Below are 20,357 nucleotides of genomic sequence, written 5' to 3' on the forward strand. Positions count from 1 at the left end.
TGTAAAACTCTCATGTTCTTTACACCTCACGTAACAAATTATGATTTTTATGTAGTCGTTTGAACTATGGAAGAAACCAAAATATGGCTGCTTCATAGTCCATAAATATTGAAGAGTCCTAAGGGGAACATAGCCAAAAACAAGATTGAAAATGGCTGCTCCACACCTTTTATATCCATTTACCCATCTAACTGGATTTTAAACATTATAATTGTACCCTTCACCTTCTCTGGCAACCTGTTACATCTATCCAACACCCACTGTTTGATAAAATTGATATTCAGTCTCTTACAGGTTGAAACAAATAAGTGTAGCCTATTTTTACCCATTTGTAGTGAATGCTTTGGCTACTTTCATACTGGTACTTGGAACAAGCCTGAAGCACTAACTTTCACCTAAAAAGTCAGAAGGATTGATTGGAGTCATAAAGGTGGTATCATTGAAAAGGAGAACATGAACAAGTCATTTAGCTTTTCAATACAATTAACCCCATCATGGCTAATCCTTCAACTCAAAACCACATTCCCATTTGCTCCCAAACTACAGGTACTTGTTCTCTTTTTATGCCTAGAAAACTTAGGAAAGAGAGAGGGGAAGGTTGACATAAGGAGCTGTAGAAATGCTGCATGAAATAAAGTATTTAATCCATCTCAACTACTAATGCATTCCATGTAATTACAGTCAGGGCAAAATGAAAAGGAGAGCCCTAAGCAGACTGAAGCTCCATACCCATGTTACTAGGAGGATAGTTAAAAGCATTTCAAAACATTTGTTTCTCCTTTTGTCGTTGCCTGGTGACAGTAGCACCAGCATAGCAACAATTTAGGCTGAGCTCACTCAACTGGAAAAGGGCAAGGCTTTTACACAGGATCTTATGATAAATTAACTCTTTCGAGGCTTATGGATGAATCTCCAACCATCAAAGTCATGGTTTTGGTGAACAAAAAAATGGTTACAACTCCCATGCTTCAACAAAGGCTGCTGAAGTGACATGAAAAGCAGTCCGAGGAAGAAATTACAGAATACAGGTACTGGACAACTGAGCGATTACCTGAATAGCAACACTTTGGGTTTGTTTTACAACATACTACATTTCTAATCTAAGAAACTATAACAACACAGTTGATCCTAAAATAGCACCAGTAATATCTGAAGTGAAACACAAAAGTCTGCAAGTGCTGTGATTGCAGTAAAAACACACAGAAATGCAGGAAGAACTCAATTGGAACTTACCTTGAAGAAGGGCTCAAGCCCACAACGTCAGTAATATACCTTCACCTCCTATGGACGCTGTGTGATTGGCTGAGTTCCTGTTGGTCCTCTATCCAACTGTAATCTACAACTGAACAAACTTACCAAGACACAAGTGCTCAACAAACAAGAGCAGCACAAAAACTGTAGATGCTGTAATCTAAGGCTGATTATTTCACTGAAAGTCTGCAAGATTCTATAGACTGTATTAAAGTTTAAAGAATCGTTAACTCGTCCAAATACCAAATTCCATTTGTGAAGGTCACATTGGTAGTAGCCAGGAAGTGTATAGCGGTTTCGTGGAAGTCCGACTTCCAACTAAATACCACACGATGGAATATGGAAATGCAAAGTTGCATTCCCCTGGAGAAAATCACATACAATCTAAGTAAGAAATAGAACACATCCATTAAGGTGTGGCAACCTTACTTGAAATATATTAGCACACAGATTGATTAGCCCTCCCCCACCCCTTCAAACTGGGGGTACTTTAGCAATCCGACCCAACAGGGAAATAAACGTGATCAAGGAAGTGGGACATAGCACAGGTTTCTTTTTTCTCTGTTTTGTTCTGAGTTTTTAAAATTTATTTTTAATTTAAATTATTTTAATTTAATTAAAGTTCTGTCAAATTTTTTATCTTTTGTTACTTCGCGTTTCTGATTGTTTTTTCCTAGATTTATGTGGGGGTCTTTGACTCCACCAGAATTTGTCTCGATGTAATTTAATTGACTGTATTTTCAGTTGTACAAGGGTGGGTTTAGGGGTCTGGGTGGAAAAAAATGCAGACTCTGTATGTTACATGAATGTTTAAAAGTTTGAATCTTATGAGTCTATGGAAATCAAAATAAAATATTCATTAAAAATTAACTACGTAACTGGCTATTTTATAACCAATACCATGTATACAATAAATCTTTAACTTGATACATTCCTGAAACAGTCACAAATCATGAATCCCATTTCTGTGCCGAAATAAAGTGCAGTATGCATGTAAAGTGAAATAAAAAATGTAACTCAAGAAAATCTGCAGATGGTAGGATCCAGTACAATACATAAAAGTGCTGGAGAAACTTTGACCTGTTGAGTTTCTCCAGCAATTCCGTGCATTACAAATAATGCAACACTGTTGATTACGTTAACTTAATCACTTCGCTACTTCATTAACCAATGTACTGCAGAAATTGAAACTTCAAGAATTGGTAGCAGTGAGGGAGCTCATGGGATTGGCATTGGTTTAGCTGTATGTTTGATTACCCACGAAGTGATCAAATGTAAAAGTTGAATACGGGATCTGAAGGATTCACAAAATGGGACACAATCCTACCACCAATTTACTTGCCAACATTATAATAGACATTTCTGATTTTTCTCCATTTTATTTGCGTGAGGCATGCATTTTATTAAAATGTTGTCAATCTGCTTACTCTTTGCACTTGACCCAAAGTCTTTGGCAATTCTCTACGTAAATTCAGCAGTAACATTTTGATATCTTGTGTAAATTTTAAAATTGAGGAGTTGATTCTCAGGTCCAAGTTATTGATCTTAATTATAAATAACATGGACTTAATATTGATCCCTATAGAATATTATTGTCTGCCTTCCACCAATCTGAGAAGCACTCTTCAGGCTTTTTTTTTCTTATTTTCACATTCAATTTGTGCTTAATATGTATTTAAGTATATGATATATCTAAAAAGTCAGAGAATATTGCAGAAAAGCCACAAATCAAGGTCATAATTTCTGAAGACGGGGGCAGGTTCATTTCAGAGGTTGGTGGGAAGGAGGCTGTAACTTTGCTTGATGCTCTCTCAGTCTGTCTCTCCCTCATACTTGAAAAATAGAAAGAGGGAGAAAATGTGATCAAAGCAATGGTGCTTGGCACTGACAAGAAATTGCAAGTAATCTTCCAATATAGAATCTGCTAATTCTGCAAAATCACAATTATACAATTAACAATCAATCAATGTTGCAAAGGAATTCAGTATTTATCCATCAGCATACATTATTACAAGCACTACCTAGATATTATCCAGATATCAAGATACCTCAAAGAAAGACTCAGGGCCGAAATGTTGGTTAATATATCTTTACCTCCTATGAACGTTGCATGGCCTGCTGAGTTCTTCCAGTATTTTTGAGCTTTTACCACATACCTCCTTGTTTGTGCATGTTGTTTACAAATGATTGTTCTATTTCCTAGATTTACAAATGTGATTACACTCAAAACGATTGGGTTGAAAATAAAAGTTACAAAGGAAATGAAAATTGATACAAATGCAAAATGCAAATTCCTTTTCAAGATTTCTGCATATTTTTTTTTTAAATTTTTTATTTTTCACACCATAAATCACAATAGCCATGATATACACTTTTTCTTTTTCACACATTTACAAAAAAAAAAAGATTTCTGCATATAATGTAGCAATTACCCCTGGTTCCTCTCTCCCTTTAAATCTAAATGTTCTTCTACCCTAATCTCTGCACTCTCATTCTGATTCCCACCCTCCTGCCAAACTAGTTTAAACCCTACCCAACAGCTCTACCAAACCTGCCTGCCAGGTCCTGTGTAGCCTGTCCCTTGTGTACAGGCCAGATCTTCCCCAGAAGAGATCCCAATTATCCATAAATGTGAACTCCTGCCCCCTGCACCAACTCTTTAGCCATCCATTCATCCGCCACATCTTCCAATGCATGTGGCACAGTCAGCAATCCCGAGATTACCAGCTTTGAGGTCCTGCTTTTTAACTTCGTTCCTAATTCTGTATAGTCTTTCTTCAGGTCCTCACCCCACTTCTATGTCATTGGTCCTCACGTGGACCACAACATCTGACTGTTTGCCCTCCCCCCTTCAGAATGCTGTGCACTCAATCAGAGACATCTCTGACCCTGGCACCTGGGAGGCAACATACCAACTGGGAGCCCCAATCTCATCCAGCAAATCTGCTATCTGCTCCCCTAACCAGCGAGTCCCCAATTACAAGAGCTCTCCTTTTTTCCCCCCCTTCTCTTCTGAGCCTAGGGACCATCCCCCATACAAGAGATCTGACCACCACAACTTGTCCCTGGTAGGTCATATAAAATAAAACAGGCTCCTGTCTGTCTGGGGTGAATGTAACCCCTATCTATGATTGCCTCTGCCTCCCTTACGATCTGAAACTCATCCAGCTGCAACTCTAGTTCCCTAACACAGTCTCTCAGGCTTTGCATCTGGATGCACCTTTTGAAGGTATAGTCATCAAGAACATTTGAGCTGTCTCTGACCTCCTACATTCTGTGATCAGAGCACAGGACTACCCCAACTGCCTCCATAACCAGCTCTTAAATTAAATTAATTAACATAAAATTATCTCTGGGAGCACATCCTCAGCTCGCCAGAGTCTCTCAAGCAGCCCCACTCCTTCAATATGCCACTCCTAGCTGGCCACTCCTTTACCTAACTCACCCTTTATTGGTCCTTGCCAATTCACTCAATTACCCAATTAAAAGGCCAAAGTCCTGACCCCGGGACCTTTTTAAACTCTTCTAAAATCTACTTACCAACACAACCCACTCGACCCACTTCCAACTCTGTCTCTCCTCCAACTTTGCAATTTGTGCAAAAGTAGCTTGGTGCACTTTAGAAGAACTTAATTGGCTCTAAAGTGCCTTGGGGCTTCAAAGTAGCTGCTACTGAAGTACAATACATTAATTTTTCTTCCTAATCAAGCCATTTTTTTCACTGATTACCCACTGTTAGCTGCAGCTTACCCAAAAAATATAGAATACACGATGCTGTATCTGAGCCCTTTACCCTTTTCTCAATAATGTTTTTGTTACACAGCCTTTGCCATATTTTACCATTAAGAAGAATCTCCTGGCATCCCAGCAGTGGTCATTCTGCAAATCTCCATTTCTGACCACGTTTAGATAGCATACCAGCAGTGTGGTATGTAAAGGGGAGGGACATTGACCATGACATATAACATACGTGGGACGAACAGCACCCTGCATTGACGTCGACTGTGACGTGAATCGTATGTGTCCGACATATTCTTCAAGCAGAGGAAAATGGCTGTTGATCCAGAGGTGCTTTTAATGCTTGCATCGATTATGTATAGCACTATTCAAATGCAGGTTAGTTTCATGCTTGAATTCATGATGTGTCCAATGCTGATAACTTAATGTCTGCTTGATGCAAATTTGAAAATCACACGCTGCAACGTCGCGCACTTTACGCACCAGGGCTACATTGTATTCATTAGCTCCTTGGTCACAGAATGCCTGCAGTTCAGTTTAGAATGCAGGAAATCCAGGAAAATGTCTAGTAGGTAAAATATCGGAACAGGAATGGCACCCTCATTCCCGTTCCGAGATTTTTTATACAGCATGCATTCTGGGAAAATGGGAATAATTTCCTGGAATGCAGCAGCTGTGTAAAGCACATAATTGAGCGAAGGGTATGATCTCTGCTTCAGTGGACATAGACCAATCTTGTTAACAATCTAAAATACTGAGCCTGAAAACAAGAATGTACAGGACATCTGTATTCATACTCAGAGCAGCAGACAATAATGCATTATGCTGACATTTTGCTACTTTTCCCAATAAGCTCTGAAACAGATTTAGTGTGTTTGCTGTTCGAAATGTCATTACCCCCAAGTTAATCAGCCAGTGGTTTAGATCTGTTACATGCTAATCTTCAAACAGCTACAGCCAATTCACTTTCCCTTTGAGTTAGGCTTTGTTGTGGGAATTGATGAATTAGAATCTTCCCTCAGGCAGTCAGAATGAGGTGAAAATATAAACCTTTGTTTAAATTTTCCTGATGACTAAAATGCACAAAAACTATTCTCATGTCAGAATTCATGACACATGACACGTGTATTCACATATTCATTGGAAAGAACAAAGGTCGGTGGCATCTATCCATTGGAATCAGCTTGTCTTTGCTTGAGCCTCTCATGTTATATTTAGACACTTTTACACAGCCACTGAGAAGCATAACATTTTTGCAAATTTCCTTCTCCATTAGCAGTGTAAAATTGTTGAGTTGGAATTCCATCCCATAGTTTTTCCACCAGGACTCCTGCACATTTTTTACGGAGCGGCTGAAGTCTGAATTGACTGCAGGCACTCCACAAAAATGAGCCCCTAGACCCAAGCACCTTGCTCCTAACCCTGGCCATCCATCGCACACCCTGCCCCCAGCCATCTGTCACCACCTGGCCGTCCATCACCCCCCCCCCCATCACTGCCCCCAGCCATCCATTGCCTCCCTGCCCCCATCTAACCCCAGACACAGCAGTAGAGGTGCAATGTTTCGGGCTTGAGCCCTTCATCAAGAACCCAAATCTAATTTATCCATGACGGGAGGATTGATTTTAATGGTATCAGTTCCTTGAAGTATCAAGTCACCCTCTAAAGGGACAGGGACTTTCCACAATCAGCTGCCACAAAGACCAGCAGACAATATTTCCGCCAAGTTGCTGGTAAACCCTGGCATGCAAACAAATGCGCACATCTGAACTTCTAACCTTCCATCCTTCTGTTGAAGTCAGCTGGGCTTTCTGTGAAAACAAGTCAATCAACCCAGGGGTTGTTTGATTTAAGCATAAATGACCTATTTTCATGCTCATGTGCAAACTTGCCTATGTATGTGCTACTAGGATTTGAATTCAACAAACCAGAATGATTCAGCAGGAGGATTGATTATATTTGTTTTATGCCAGTAACACCATTATAACCGTTTGTTGTGTGCTTTGATGTACGTGTTCTGAGAGGAAACCTGCTGTTTCACAAAGTTTTGTGGAAATATGAACCTTCGCTGAGATAAATACACACCTGTTCTTTGAGTATATTAACTTAAGAGATTAATGTAGATCACCAATAGCATTTGTCCAGTCATGGAGAACTAAATACAGTACCTGAATTACAATGCTCATTCTTAATTTGATAGACATAGCATTTGAATAGTAAATACATGCCTGCATCATAATATGAGAAATTAGGTATGATGATTAAAACTTGAGAAATTTTATTTTGCAACTACTTGATAGATCAGCCATTCTCAACAGGAGCCCTACACTCCCTCCCCCCACCCCCCCCCCCCCCCCCCACCCACTGGGGCCTCTGCACATTTAAGTAAAAACCTTGTTTTCTTTTCACCTCACATAGCATAAATTTTATTTCGGTTTTTTTATGTCATTGGTAGGAGAAAAGTAAGGAAAAAAAAGTTGACTGCTTCACAGGGAAAGGAGACCATAAACTTTGAGCAGAGTCCTGGGAGGGCCATAGCTGAAAAAAGGTCGAGACTGGCTGAATTAGGTTAACACAGTTAATATTATCCACTGCATATTCCTCGGGTCTTGGCTATGAAATTCTGCAGATCTTTACCGCAGATGTAGTTGATTACATTGAATTGTGGGGCTGTATCCAATGGAGACCAGTTTCAGGCCTTCCTTCCCTTGTAAAGTGCTAAACTCAGCAGCAAATGTCTTCAATAATAAATACCATTAATAAAGGTACAGAACACCAAATTATTCTCACACTCTTTAAACATATTTTATGGATGCATATTATTCTCGTGCAGAATGAGAACACGTTTTGCCAAGAGCACAGCTATTGCTGAGACTGTTAACTGAAGCTTGTTTTATGAAATTCATTTTTCATGGCTTATTTGTTGATGATTAATCTTTGCAGTTAGTTTAATTTCTTATTTGTTAAAATAATTGAAGGGAGAAGCTGAGCAAAGATGCAACAATGGAATCAATTCTCTGTGAGAAAGAAAGAAGAGAAATGGGATGGGGAAAGAAAGGAGACCATATTTGGATTGGAATAGAATCAGGGCAGGAGCAAGTAGCTGATAGCAGAAGCCTAGATTGATCTTGTACCTTTGATGATCATATTTCTTGCTTTAGTTTTGTCACCTGCGTTTTCCCTGCTTTTCATGATGAGCTCACTTTTATGTCTGATCTTTGTAACAAAAGACAATCCAGTTACTGCAAATATTTACCTCCTATGGATGCTGTGAGACTGGCTGTGTACCTCCAGCATTTCCAGTGTCTGCAAACTTCCGTGTTTTACTCCTACCCATATTGTATGACAATGTTACCCAGAGTGTCACACAAAATGCAAATGAGGCCAGAAGCCCTTGAGAAGAGCCTTGTTAGTAACCTTTTAAATAAAAGTTTCATCAAATCCCAATTCAATAATGTGAAATTACCAGAGTTGGAGATTAAATAAACAAAAATAAACAATAACTTCACGAGTCATGTTGGGACCTAATGTCTTCATCTGGCAAATTGCCTGTTGGTGAATAGGTATCTAATTTTCCAATCATCCTACAGCCACTGGAGTCAAATGCTGTTGCCATAAGATGAGCTGCAGGATCATGGTCACTGCTGGACCACAGAGCCACATAGGCAGAACAGTGAGAAATGCACAAAATAACAGACAAGCCTTGAACGGAGAGGCTCAATGCATTTAAAATGAATCCAAATTATACACAATATCAGATTTGTTTATTATGGATCCTATCACCGAGGGCTGGGTTGGGAATTTAAATACTTGCCTGCAGGGAAATAATTCTTTGTAAGCAAGAAAATGGTCATAAAATTTGCCCAGATGAGTTCACAACAGGGAGATGCAAAAAGTGCAATTGATTTAACATTTTTAAAGATACCCCACGTGTAACAGGCCCCTCTGATCCACAAGACCGTGCAGCCCAAGAACACCAATTAACCTACCAACCCTGAACTTATTGGGGGGGTGGGGGGTTTAAGGAACCTGGAGAACCCAGAAACTCATGCAGGTTATGGGGAGAATGCACGTTCCTCACAGCGTTGGATTTGAACCAGGGTTGCTCGTGTTGTTATGGCTGTGTGCTAATTACTTTACTAACCGTTTGTTCCCTTTTTTTAAATCCTTCTATGTTTGCTGATTGAGGTACCAAGTATTTTTCAGTTAAAGGGAATATTTTCTTGACTGAAGTTATGTTGGTTTTAATAACACTTTAAGCTATAGAGAAGGTACAAGCTTCCACAGTTACACCAGAGTTAATAGGGATTTATGAAAGGGAAGCCACGCTTGAGAAAAGTTTTTTGAGTTTGTCACTAGCACAATATTCGGGGCAATTTGATGGATATAGGGTATTCAGTCTGAAGAAGAGTGCTGTGAACTCTGAGAAGACTACAGTCATAAAGATATGCCAAGTAAATGGGTGAGGATGTGGCCATCAGAATGTGGAAAGATGTGAAACTATCCACATTGTCAGAAATATTGGAAAGCAATATTTTTCTTTTTTGAAAGAAGAGGGACTACGAGGATTCAATGAGCAGCTAGAGGAACTCAGTGGGCAAGGCAGCATCGATGAATAGAAATGGTCAGTCAGCATTTTGTTTCAGGACCATTTATCAAGACCAAACAGTGTTCATGCTCAGAGATTCTGACGCCGCCTTGTCCACAGATCAGTCAATGAGGGTGTGCAAATACAGCAAGCAATCGGCATTTGCTGCTAGGGGACAACATCATCACCAAGAAAGTCCACTGAGCCCACACCTCCTGTTTACCCTAGTCCTGCACTGATCACATTTTTTATTCCCCCAATTCCCATCAACTCCTCCCAAATCGTACCACTCACCCACAAACTAGGGGAAATTGACAGGGGGATAATTCACCTTACAACTTGCATGACTTTGGGATGTGAGAGGAAACCAAGGCATTGGGGAGAAATGCCGACTCAGAGAGAAAAGGCATTCTTCTCACTAACAGTAGCTCCCGTGGCTATATCACTGTGTTACTCTATCAACTCCCCACTACCACCCCTACCCCAGCAACTCCGATTATTACCAGAATTATAGCAAGGTTTCTTGTTCAAATGTGCTCACCTCATTGAAGGGATGGATTGGAGGTTCTCCTGATTTGGATTGCCAATGTGTCCATTGAGTAGACCACTTCATTATTCAGTCTGTTCTTTTTTATGAAACTTCTGATCTGAGCAACATCTATTCTGGAAGTGCTTAACCCATTGAAAAAATTGTAAACAAAAGCAAAAACGTTCACAGACACTGACACGTACTAATGCACAGAGACTGATGTGTGCCCACACATTCATTCTTCATGATTTAATAGAGCGAGGTAATTTGTATTCGGCTGTACACAAAATATCCAAAAAAAAGAATTTTTTGTGACATTCTTTTAAACATGTCTCTGAGATGGAGTGTGAACTAGAAAGTGATTTTTTTTTAAAAATGGTCCTGAAACAAAATGCTGACTGACCATTTCTATTCATCGATGCTGAATAGATGTTCCCCACTGAGTTCCTCTAGCTGCTCATTGAATCCTCGTAGTCTCTCTTATTTCAAAAAAGAAAAATATCGCTTTCCAAAATTTCTGACAACGTGGATAGTCTCACATCTTTCCACATTATATTCTGATTTGGATTGCCAATGTGTCCATTGAGTAGACCACTTCAGTCTGTTCTTTTTTATGAAACTTCTGATCTGAACAACAGCAGCGCCTACACTTCCTAAGAAGGCTGAGGGGGGCCAAGGTACAGGCCCTCATTGTGACAGATAGAGAGAGTACAATGAAATTGAGCAGTGCAGACATATGTCAAACAAAAAAAATATAAAAACAAAACACAATATTCAATGTTTGGCAGTATTCAGTTCATGTATGGCTCTAAGTTAAAACTGTTTTTAAGTCTGTTTGTCTGTGATTTAATGAACCTAAAATGTCTACCAGAGGGCACCAGTTCAAACAGATGATTACAGGAGCACCATCCAAAGAGTCCTGTCTGCACGCATGCGTGTGCGCTCATGCACGCACACACACCCCTGTACCTATAGTTATGTATCTATAGATTATGGATCTATGGGTATATTTATTTATTTTAAAGTCTATTATAATGTAGCGGGCCGAGCAACTGCATTGTATGATGGGCTGAATCGCCACCCCAGTCAGTTGGTACAAGATGGCGCGGGGCCCCCCTTCCCTCCTCAGGAGAAGCTCGTGTTTGCCTGGGAGATGTTGCCACTTCTTGGTTGAATGTCGCTGGGCACGCAGTGACTCCGCCATGCACTAATGTCACTCCCATAGACCAGTGGGCCTCAGACAGGAAGTGGGTTGTCCCCTAAAAGCAGCATGAGAGATTCAAATAAAGCCAGTTACTGGTTCACCCTCATGTGGTGTGGACGTACTTCATTTCGGAAACACTGCTGTTAGTAGCTACTGCAATATGTGATCATTGTGTGCTGTGTATTATGTGTGTATGTGTGTGCCCCATGGTCCAGAGATATGCTGTATTGTTTGGTGGTATATGTAAAGGCAGGTAATAATAAACTTGAACTTCGGGTTCAGGCGCCTGCCAAAATTATGCTTATACCTTGATGAAGGGCTCAAGGCCGAAACTTGGTTCTGTATCTTTATCTTTGCGCTGTCTGACCTGTTGTATTTCTTTGACATTGTGTTTTTACTTCAATCACAATGACTGCAGACTTTCATGTTTTACTTCCCATCTGAGCTTGATATAGGTAAGATGGATGAATAGTGTTGTAGGAAGAACTACCATTATACTCTGAAGCTCAGCTCATTTGATATCAAAAGAATCACATCCCACCTCCAACATTGTTGGAATTCCCTTACTGCTTTCCTGCTTTGTCACCTGAAATCCTAATTACCGGTAGATAGAAATTATTCAAATTTGAATTTGTCTATTTTTTTTCTGAATATCTATTCAGAAATCAAATGAAATTCTCAAAAGAAAGAACATTCAAAATGTTACATCTATCCAACAGGTCTCTTTCGGATCTGTTAAATTTCAATGCAATCAAATTAAATACTTGGTCTACCTTCAAAAATGCCTCACACATAATAGAAACCCTGATTTTGAAAATAATCAGGGTTAACCAGCAATAATGCTGCAAAATTGAAAAAAATTAGGAAGACAGTTCACTGGGAACCACTGTAGATGTGTCTTTATTGTTGGAATGTTTAGATCTGCATACACAATTGTGGCAGCAAGGGGATGTCTGTAAGAATAAATTTATCTGCCTTTTCTCTCTCCATTGTTGTTGGTGTCAAGACATCATAATCTACAAATAAATTAAGAGAAAAGAATGAATGAAATTTAGTGCCTATAAAACTAAGATTCATCAAATTCAGTTATTGAAATTAGGCTCTGCATATACTTTTCTCATATCAAGAAATTAATAAACTGAAAAATTTTTATTAATGAACTTCCTGCATAACTGAAGTAATTCAACATACCAGAAAGGGTTGAGTTCCAAAATCTTTCATCAAATTTGTTTTGGACTGCATAATATGTCTCTAGATGATTAATGCGAGGATCAGGAATTAAATGCAATTACCAAGGCGTTTTCTTTATACATCCACTTATTTCTTCTTGAGGATTAATATCAATGATGTTGAGGTACTTCCCTCAAGGATGGGACTTTCATGCCTTGTTGATGAACTACATGATGAACTGTGGGCAGCACAGGCTCGTGGGCCAAATGGGCCTGTTTCCATGCTGTATGTCTAAATTTAAATGTTACAGATCAGAAAGGAACACCATAAACATGCCTTAAATACATACCCAATACTATTCCACAATCTATAATAAATTAAGTATCATAAATGCAGTAATGAATGCATCCAGTGTTGACAAAAAAACGTACCCGAAAGAAAGCCAGAGAGGTGGAAAGCTAGTACATCCATTTTTAATGGACTTGATTGAGGAACTGCTGTTGGCCCAGAAGTTGCAAGATTGTACATAGTTGCAGGATAATCAGTGAGGAATTAGGCAAACAGGTGTCTGGGGAAAGGCGTAAAGCTGGAGGTTGGTAGGGTTTGTAGTATATTCTGATTCTGATCCTGCAGAAGAAGAAAAGTTTTCAAACTGTTACTTACAGCTAATTTGTAAGATTGTTAGCAATTTCCTTTTCAGTTCAAGTCATTCAACAGAATTCCATTCATTGAATGGTTTGAGAACAAAATTTGCAGTCTGTGCTATGGCCAAGTCTTAAATTGAATTACTATTATGGGACAATGGAGTAAGTTTTTGGAGAGATTTACAGATGGAAAATATGCCAGAAAGAACATCTGTAAAGAACTCACAGTGGCAAGCAAGATGATCACAGAGTAGGCAAAAGGCAAACTCCTACTCTCCTATAGAAAATCCTTAGATTCTATAATGCTAGACTTTCTGGCTGCCTCTCATGTGAAGACATTTACTTTATGTGGAGGGATTCTGGAACAAGATAGCTTTAAGGTGCGAGGGAAACATTCACAAAGGAGATCTGAGGTCAAGTTTTCCTGCACACAGGGTGGTGAGAATATAGAATGAATTGTTACAGGAAGTGGTAGAGGCTGGTACAACTACAATGTTTAAAGGCATCTGGACACAAACATGAATAAGAAAAGAGGAGAAGTATATGAGGGTAAATAGAAGATGTATAGTTGGGCATCATGATCAGCATGGGTGAGGTGGACCAAAGAGCTAGTTTCTGAGCTGTATAGCTCTCTTATTCAGAAGCAGGCTTTAACTTTCCAATGAAGACCTGCTTCTGCAATTGTTGGTTATGCACAACAAACAAATTACACACATCACACCAATCATGACATGACATAACATTCAATGGTCTCCAGGCAGACTGTCTGTGCACAAAGCACTTGACTGATTCAAGCAACCCAGTTTAAGATTAACCCCTGCCATATAGAGACATTGCTGAATTTCTGAGTCCCCATCCCTCCCTTTTTTTCTGTTTTGAGAAGATCCCATTGATCAGTTCTTATTCTTCCTCACTTTGAAGATGTCTCTCAGTCTCTTTTTCCAAATTCTTAAGGGTTAATGCACAGGAACTGATTCATAGGTCTCAGCCAATGACCTTGGTTTCCCTCATGTCAATTCTTACAATATTACTGCCTAATATATTGAAATAAACATTGTAATAAAGCAGTAAGTCTCCTGCTGACGATGGTATAAATGGTTAGGATTAATTTGATGATATCTGAATCCTCTGATCATATTATGGCCTTCTAAATAGTCAACCATGACTCAGTTGGCAGTCCTCTCTCTCTGCTGGGTCAAATGGTGACAAATCCAGATATCAAAGCAGAAACACTCAATCTCAGCAGAATAATAAGGGAGTTTTGTCCATCAATTTTTCAGATAATAGCATGACATATCATGCCAGAAGTATGCAGAGAAGACAAATAGTGACATTATTCTTTATATCTGAAAAGTTGACATTTCCTTATGTCAATTATGGCAATAACATTTCAGCTAATGCTACATGCCCGTCACATTATGGAAACTTGATGTTTAACAGCAGTCTGTTGCTTTCAATGGCACATGGACATCTTCTTCCCCGCTGCCATCAGATTCCTGAATAATCAATGAACCAAAGACACTGCCTTACTTTTCATGCACTGTTATTTTTTTATAGTAATGTTGTAAGATGGTTATAATATGAATGTTTGCACTAGGACCCTGCCGCAAAACACTGAATTTCATGAATTCTTCATGACAATAAATTCAGGATCTGATTCTGATCCTGAAGAAGAAAGCTTTCCAAAGTGTTAATTACAGCTAATTTTGTAAGGTTGTTACCAATTACCCTTGAAGTTCAAGACATGCATCAGAACATTGAATGGTTTGAGGACAAAATTTGCAGTCTGTGCTATGGCCAAGCTTTAAATTAATCCTTTAAACTGAGGACTTTGATTCAAAATTATTTTATTGTCCTATAATAAAACAGATAATGTGATATTACATGAAATTTCCTTTCATCTACTGTAAGGCAGAAATTGATGGGTGCTCAGAGAAAGAGAAGCAAAAGAGAGCCCCCCCCCCAAGAATCACTGAATGTCCATGGCTTCACCTCCAGCGATCCTGCAGTCAACCAATCTTCAGTCCAACAATCAGCAAACTGAGCTCCAGATGCAAAGCCCCAACATGATCAGTGGTCATTACCTGATGCTCCAGCATAATTGAGAGGAAAGGGAAGACTCAAGATCAGGTCAAGCCTTTAGAAGAGATGGAAGGGGAAATTGGGACACTGGCATGCAGTGAGAGAGCCATTCTCAGAGATCACAATCCCCTAAGCTTTGCCTGCGGCTCCCTCAAGACATGAGCAATATCTCCCGATGTTGTACTGTGGAATCAGGAAAATTTCTGAAGATCAGCACTGTTCCAGGGTAATTGTGCTTTGCAGTCACAATATGTTTTCCCATGGCAACCAATTCATAGACCATGGAAAAATATTTAGATGGGGTGAAGGGGGATGGGAGAAGATCAATGAGCTTCTCTGAAGGATGGGCATTATCACTAAACAATGGGCATTACAGAAGAAACTGTAAATCCAACGTGAGGCTACTAATATATCAGATGAACGCAAACTTTGAGAAATGCAAACTTGGCAGAACTGACACAGAACTTTAGTCAAATATTACAACCACTGAAATAATGATTTACTTCCACTGACTAAAACTGAGAACAATTGTTCAACTTCCTCTGCTGCATCATGTTATAAATAATTCATGACTGCACGATTAAACGAAAACAGTCCTGTCAGGGCCAACTTAATTAAGTCAAGATATGATTAATTTAGGTTATTACGTCAATCTTATTACATATTAATTAAGCAAGTGTTTATATTTGAAAAATGTTCTTCATTGATATTTAATATTTAGCTTAACTTTGACCTACTTCTACATAAATGAGATAGCTGAGCAGAATTTTAATGAAGACACAGTTAGCGTAGCAGTTAGCTCAAAGCTGCTATAGTGAATCAGGTTCAAATCCAGTGCTGTCTGTCAGGAGTTTGCATGTTCTCCCTGTGTCTGCATTGGGTTTCTTTCAGGTGCTCCGGTTTCCTTCCACCCTTCAAAATGTAGGGGGTTGTAGATCAATTGGGTGTAATTGGGTAGCAGGGGTTGGTGGGCTTGTATCATGCTGTATGTCTAAATTTTAAAAATTAAAATTTAATAATTATGGGAAATCTAATTGAAGTTGATTTCTGTTTGGGTCTGCAGAGATATTGGTCTGGCTGATGGAGTATAATGTTGGCAAATGTGAGGTTATCCATTTTGGAAAGAAGAATAGAAGATCAGAATATTATTTAAATGGAAAACGATTGTAGCAGGAAGCCATGCAGGAAGAAGTTCCTGTGCAAGAATTGAAAAAGGTGGGTTTGCAAGTCATCAGGCTATCAAGAAGGCAAATGGAATGATTGCCTTCATTGCTCAAGGAATTGAATTTAAGAGCAAGGAGGTCATGTTGTAACTGTATAAGTACTGGTGAGACCACATCTGTTGTACAGTGTGGAGTTCCATTCTCTTTAATTGCAGGAGGATGTACTGGTTTTGGAGGCGGTGCAGAGGAGGTTCACCAGGTTGACTCCAGGGAAGAAGTGCTTAGCCTATGAGGAGAGATTGAGTCATTTGGGACTGTACTCATTGGAATTTAGAAGAATGAGAGGGGATCCTATAGAAACATAAAATTATGAAAGGCCTCGATAAGATGGAGGTAGTAAGTTGTTTACATTGGTAGGGGAGGCCAGAACTAGACGGCATAGCCACAAGTTTCATGGTAGTAGATTTAGCACAGATATGAGGAGGAACTGCTTTTCTCAGAGCGTGGTGAATCTATGGAAATTGCTGCCTATTGAGGCAGTGGTGGCAACCTCAGTAAATATATTTAAGTTTGAATAGATTTCTACATAGTAAGAGAATTAAGGGATATGGGAAAAAGGCAAGTAGGTGGAGATGTGCCTATCATTAGATCAGCTGTGATCACATTGAATGGTGGACCAGGCTCGATGGGCAGGCTCCTATTTGTTATGTTCTTATGTGCAGAATCCTCATGGGTGTCAACCAAAATGAAGCTTCTTCTTCTTCTTCTTCTTGTTCCCCATCCCCCCCACTCACACCACTGCTCCCTTCTTTATCACACAACCTGAGGTTTTGTTTTACATTTCTGAAATGTAAATGATTTTTCTGTGACACTTTATAACTTCTGTAATAACATTCAGTCAAGAGTCACTGTATCCAGAAGGAGTTTTGGGATGACTGCAGCCCATACTCGGATATATTTAAACCATACTATTGAGTCATGTATAACATCGCACCTCAGTCAGGAAGTTTGGATGATGTACGTTAATACTGCAGATGAGTTAAAAAGGCACCACCAGTTCCCACATGTTACCAGCTGAAGCTCTACACCCCTATTTAAAAAGGCCCAAATTTTGTATAATGGTTTAATTACAGATTACATTGGACAACAACTTTTTCCAAAATGTTTGCTTCCTGAATTAAAATTAGGGATTATGTTAGGCAACTTCAAGATGAAAACAAAGATAATTTCAGATTTGACGTATCATGCGGGAAGTTGGAGAAACATTAAATTAACTTTGATTGAATTTAACATGTTTAATCGCATAATGATGCTGACACATTGCGTTAGTTCAACCTACCTAAAAATGTTTTGCCACTGATTTTTCTTTGTATTCAGCATCTGATGCCTCTCACGTCAGTGTCCAACAATAATTCTAGTTGCCCTGATACCACTTTTCCATGTTCATCACTGACGGCACCAAGATCAGCAGGGAAGGAGTCTAAGTGCAAATGCAGAAAATGCATTTTCAATGACACGGTTTTGTAGCTTGAAGTAGATTTAAAATATGGCAGGAAATCACAAAAAATAGGTCATATCTAAAAAACGGCATGTGATAGGAAAATTTTAGGTTCATTTTCTTGATCCAAAATCCATAAAGTGTTTTGGAAGCAAAATCTTCATTGTACAGGGTTATTTATATTTGATTGTCTGAAACACAAAATTCTGCAAATGCTGCGATTGTAGCAAAAACACAAAAATGCTGGAAGAACTCAGCAAGGCCGCACAGTGTCCATAGGAGGTAGAACACATTACCGATGTTTGGGGCCAGTTGGTTGAATAACTTTTTCCTCCTACGAACACTCCTATGAATTCATCCAGCATTTTGTATTTGTCTTTTTTCTTTCACGGAATATCAACAGCTTTACATTACTTACAAATATCAGAGTCTGCAGTCCTAATAAACCTGGATGCGAACCTTTAAAGATCTAATTGTTATTCCTCCCTCACACTTCAACTCCGATCTCTTGAGATCACACTAAATAAAAACCATCTTGTTCTGTTCAATAGTCGGAAGAGTTGTGAGCTTTGCCTTCAATCAGCTGTAGGTGACTGCTTCCATCGAAGCCGCGCTGCATTTGTCACTTTCACATTCAATGGGAATTAATCTTCAAAATGCATCACTTCCCTTCACATAAACTGGAAAAGGTCATCAGCATACCTTCATAAACTGTCGCAGATACAGCTGTTAAAGCAGGGAATTGCTTTCAATATGTGGAGAGACCTCAAACTATGGGTCTCCTTCAGAAACTATGCTTGCATTTGGTTGCTCTTTCTGTTGAGGCCAGCAGCATCTACTTAGCAGCAACAATTAGCAGTTAATGTCAGCGTGGTGGCTTAAAATGTAGAATGTTGATAAAATTTGATGCCAGGGAGTGACATATCAGACCAAAGGCATGTTTTAAAAAAATAGGTCTAACAGGTGTTCGAAAAGTCAAAAGGTGAAGGATGAGAATTTTAGACCTCAGGGCAAAGGCAGTCCTTGTTAATGATGAAACGATTAAAATCAGAAGACACATGAGAATAGAAAGTGCAAAAAGATCTGGAAGGTTTTCCCAGCTGCAGATATAGCAAGGGATTGGGAAGGACAAGTTCACTGAAGGATATGAAAACATGGATTCACGTGAAACGTGAAATTCTGAAGATTCTGTGATTGTATAAAAAAAACACAGAAGTGTTGGAGGAACCCAGCAGGTCTCTTGTGGGTCACCTAGGAGGCAAAGATGTATAATCAACATTTCAGCCCCAAGCCCTTCTTCAAGGTACGAGCAAAAAGCAGGCAGTTGCCTGATTAAAAATCCTGGGGAGAAGGAAAGAACAAGCAGGGGGAGGGCACAGACCAACAGACAAAAGGTGTCCATTGGCTATGGATAGGACAGGAGAGGAAGGAGGTGGCTCTGTAAATGCAGAGCTGGAAAAAGGAGGCAGAGGGAGAGATGTTGGGGGAGGAGAAATGAACAGACACCAGAGAAGCAGATGTTAATGCAATCTGGTTATCAACATTTTACATTTTAAGCCACCATGCTGACATTAAGTGTTAAGAAACGGCTAAATGCTGCTGCTCAGTCGATGCTGCTGGCCTCAACAGAAAGAGCAACCAAAAGCAAGCATAGTTTCTGAAGGAGACCCATAGTATGTGGTCTCTCCACATATTGCAATCAGATAAAATATGAGTTGTGATTCAAGCACTGTCCAAGCAGGAGGTAAGCCAGCAAGCACATCGACGAAACTTGGACAAAGATTGGAGCTGATATTGACCACAGCCTGAACTCAAACAGATCTAGTTATGAAATTACCACAATCTTTTACCATCTTGTCTCCAGCCTTTCACCAGAGTGCTTAATTGGTGATGGCTAGTAAAGAAGAAGCGAGGTATAGATGCTCAAAAATAAAGTTGACTCTGAGAATTAAACATTTCCAGTAAGAGGAAAATATGAGGAAATTCCAGTTTGCAAATCCACAAATGAAGTATTTACATCAGATAAGCAAGCCATTTGAGCAACAAGCCTATATGCTTCACACAAGCTTCATTCTTGTTTGATATATTTCCTATAGAAAGAAGTTCCTGCTACGTTTTACTTTAACAAAGGAATGGCAAATGAATAGACATATTTATGCCACAAAAGTATCTGATAACAACGTTATCCCAATTAGACTTCTTTAGCTTTCCTCCATAATATCTAAGAGCACTACTAAATTGATTACGAAGAGCAACAAATATATTTAAGTGAAAGTTCGACAAGCCCAGGATGATGACGACAATATTTTGATGGGATAGAGCTGTCATTTTTTGCCTATCCTTGATTGAATTGAAAAGATAGTAAGCAAACCTTCTTGAATTGTTAGCAATTTCAGACTGAATGGATTGATTTGATGATTAGAAGTGAACGATCCTGGTACATTTAAGACTGGTTTGTGAGCCAAAAGTCCTATTTTTCCAGCTCGATGT

At 39.3% G+C, this 20,357-nt stretch overlaps 2 long non-coding RNA genes across 7 annotated transcripts in view; one reads left to right on the forward strand and one right to left on the reverse strand.

The window, feature by feature from the left end:
* Window positions 1–812: 812 nt before the first annotated feature.
* Window positions 813–20,357, forward strand: part of LOC138741896 (uncharacterized) — a 39,958-nt gene continuing 20,413 nt past the window's right edge. The window contains exons 1-3 of one of the 2 annotated variants that reach the window (XR_011343863.1): window positions 813–1,028; window positions 5,075–5,367; window positions 16,270–16,421. This is a non-coding gene — a long non-coding RNA (uncharacterized lncRNA). The remainder of the gene's footprint in view (window positions 1,029–5,074; window positions 5,368–16,269; window positions 16,422–20,357) is intronic. The other variant, XR_011343861.1, reaches the window with a different exon arrangement.
* LOC138741895 (uncharacterized) overlaps window positions 12,201–20,357 on the reverse strand; it is a 30,590-nt gene continuing 22,433 nt past the window's right edge. For 4 of the 5 annotated variants that reach the window (XR_011343859.1, XR_011343856.1, XR_011343857.1 and 1 more), the window contains exons 7-10: window positions 17,709–17,849; window positions 12,912–13,107; window positions 12,502–12,771; window positions 12,201–12,326 (exon numbers count right to left, since the gene is read on the reverse strand). This is a non-coding gene — a long non-coding RNA (uncharacterized lncRNA). The remainder of the gene's footprint in view (window positions 12,327–12,501; window positions 12,772–12,911; window positions 13,108–17,708; window positions 17,850–20,357) is intronic. The other variant, XR_011343860.1, reaches the window with a different exon arrangement.

This window comes from Narcine bancroftii, chromosome 8 (assembly GCF_036971445.1).
Source record: "Narcine bancroftii isolate sNarBan1 chromosome 8, sNarBan1.hap1, whole genome shotgun sequence".
Lineage (NCBI taxonomy): Eukaryota > Metazoa > Chordata > Chondrichthyes > Torpediniformes > Narcinidae > Narcine > Narcine bancroftii.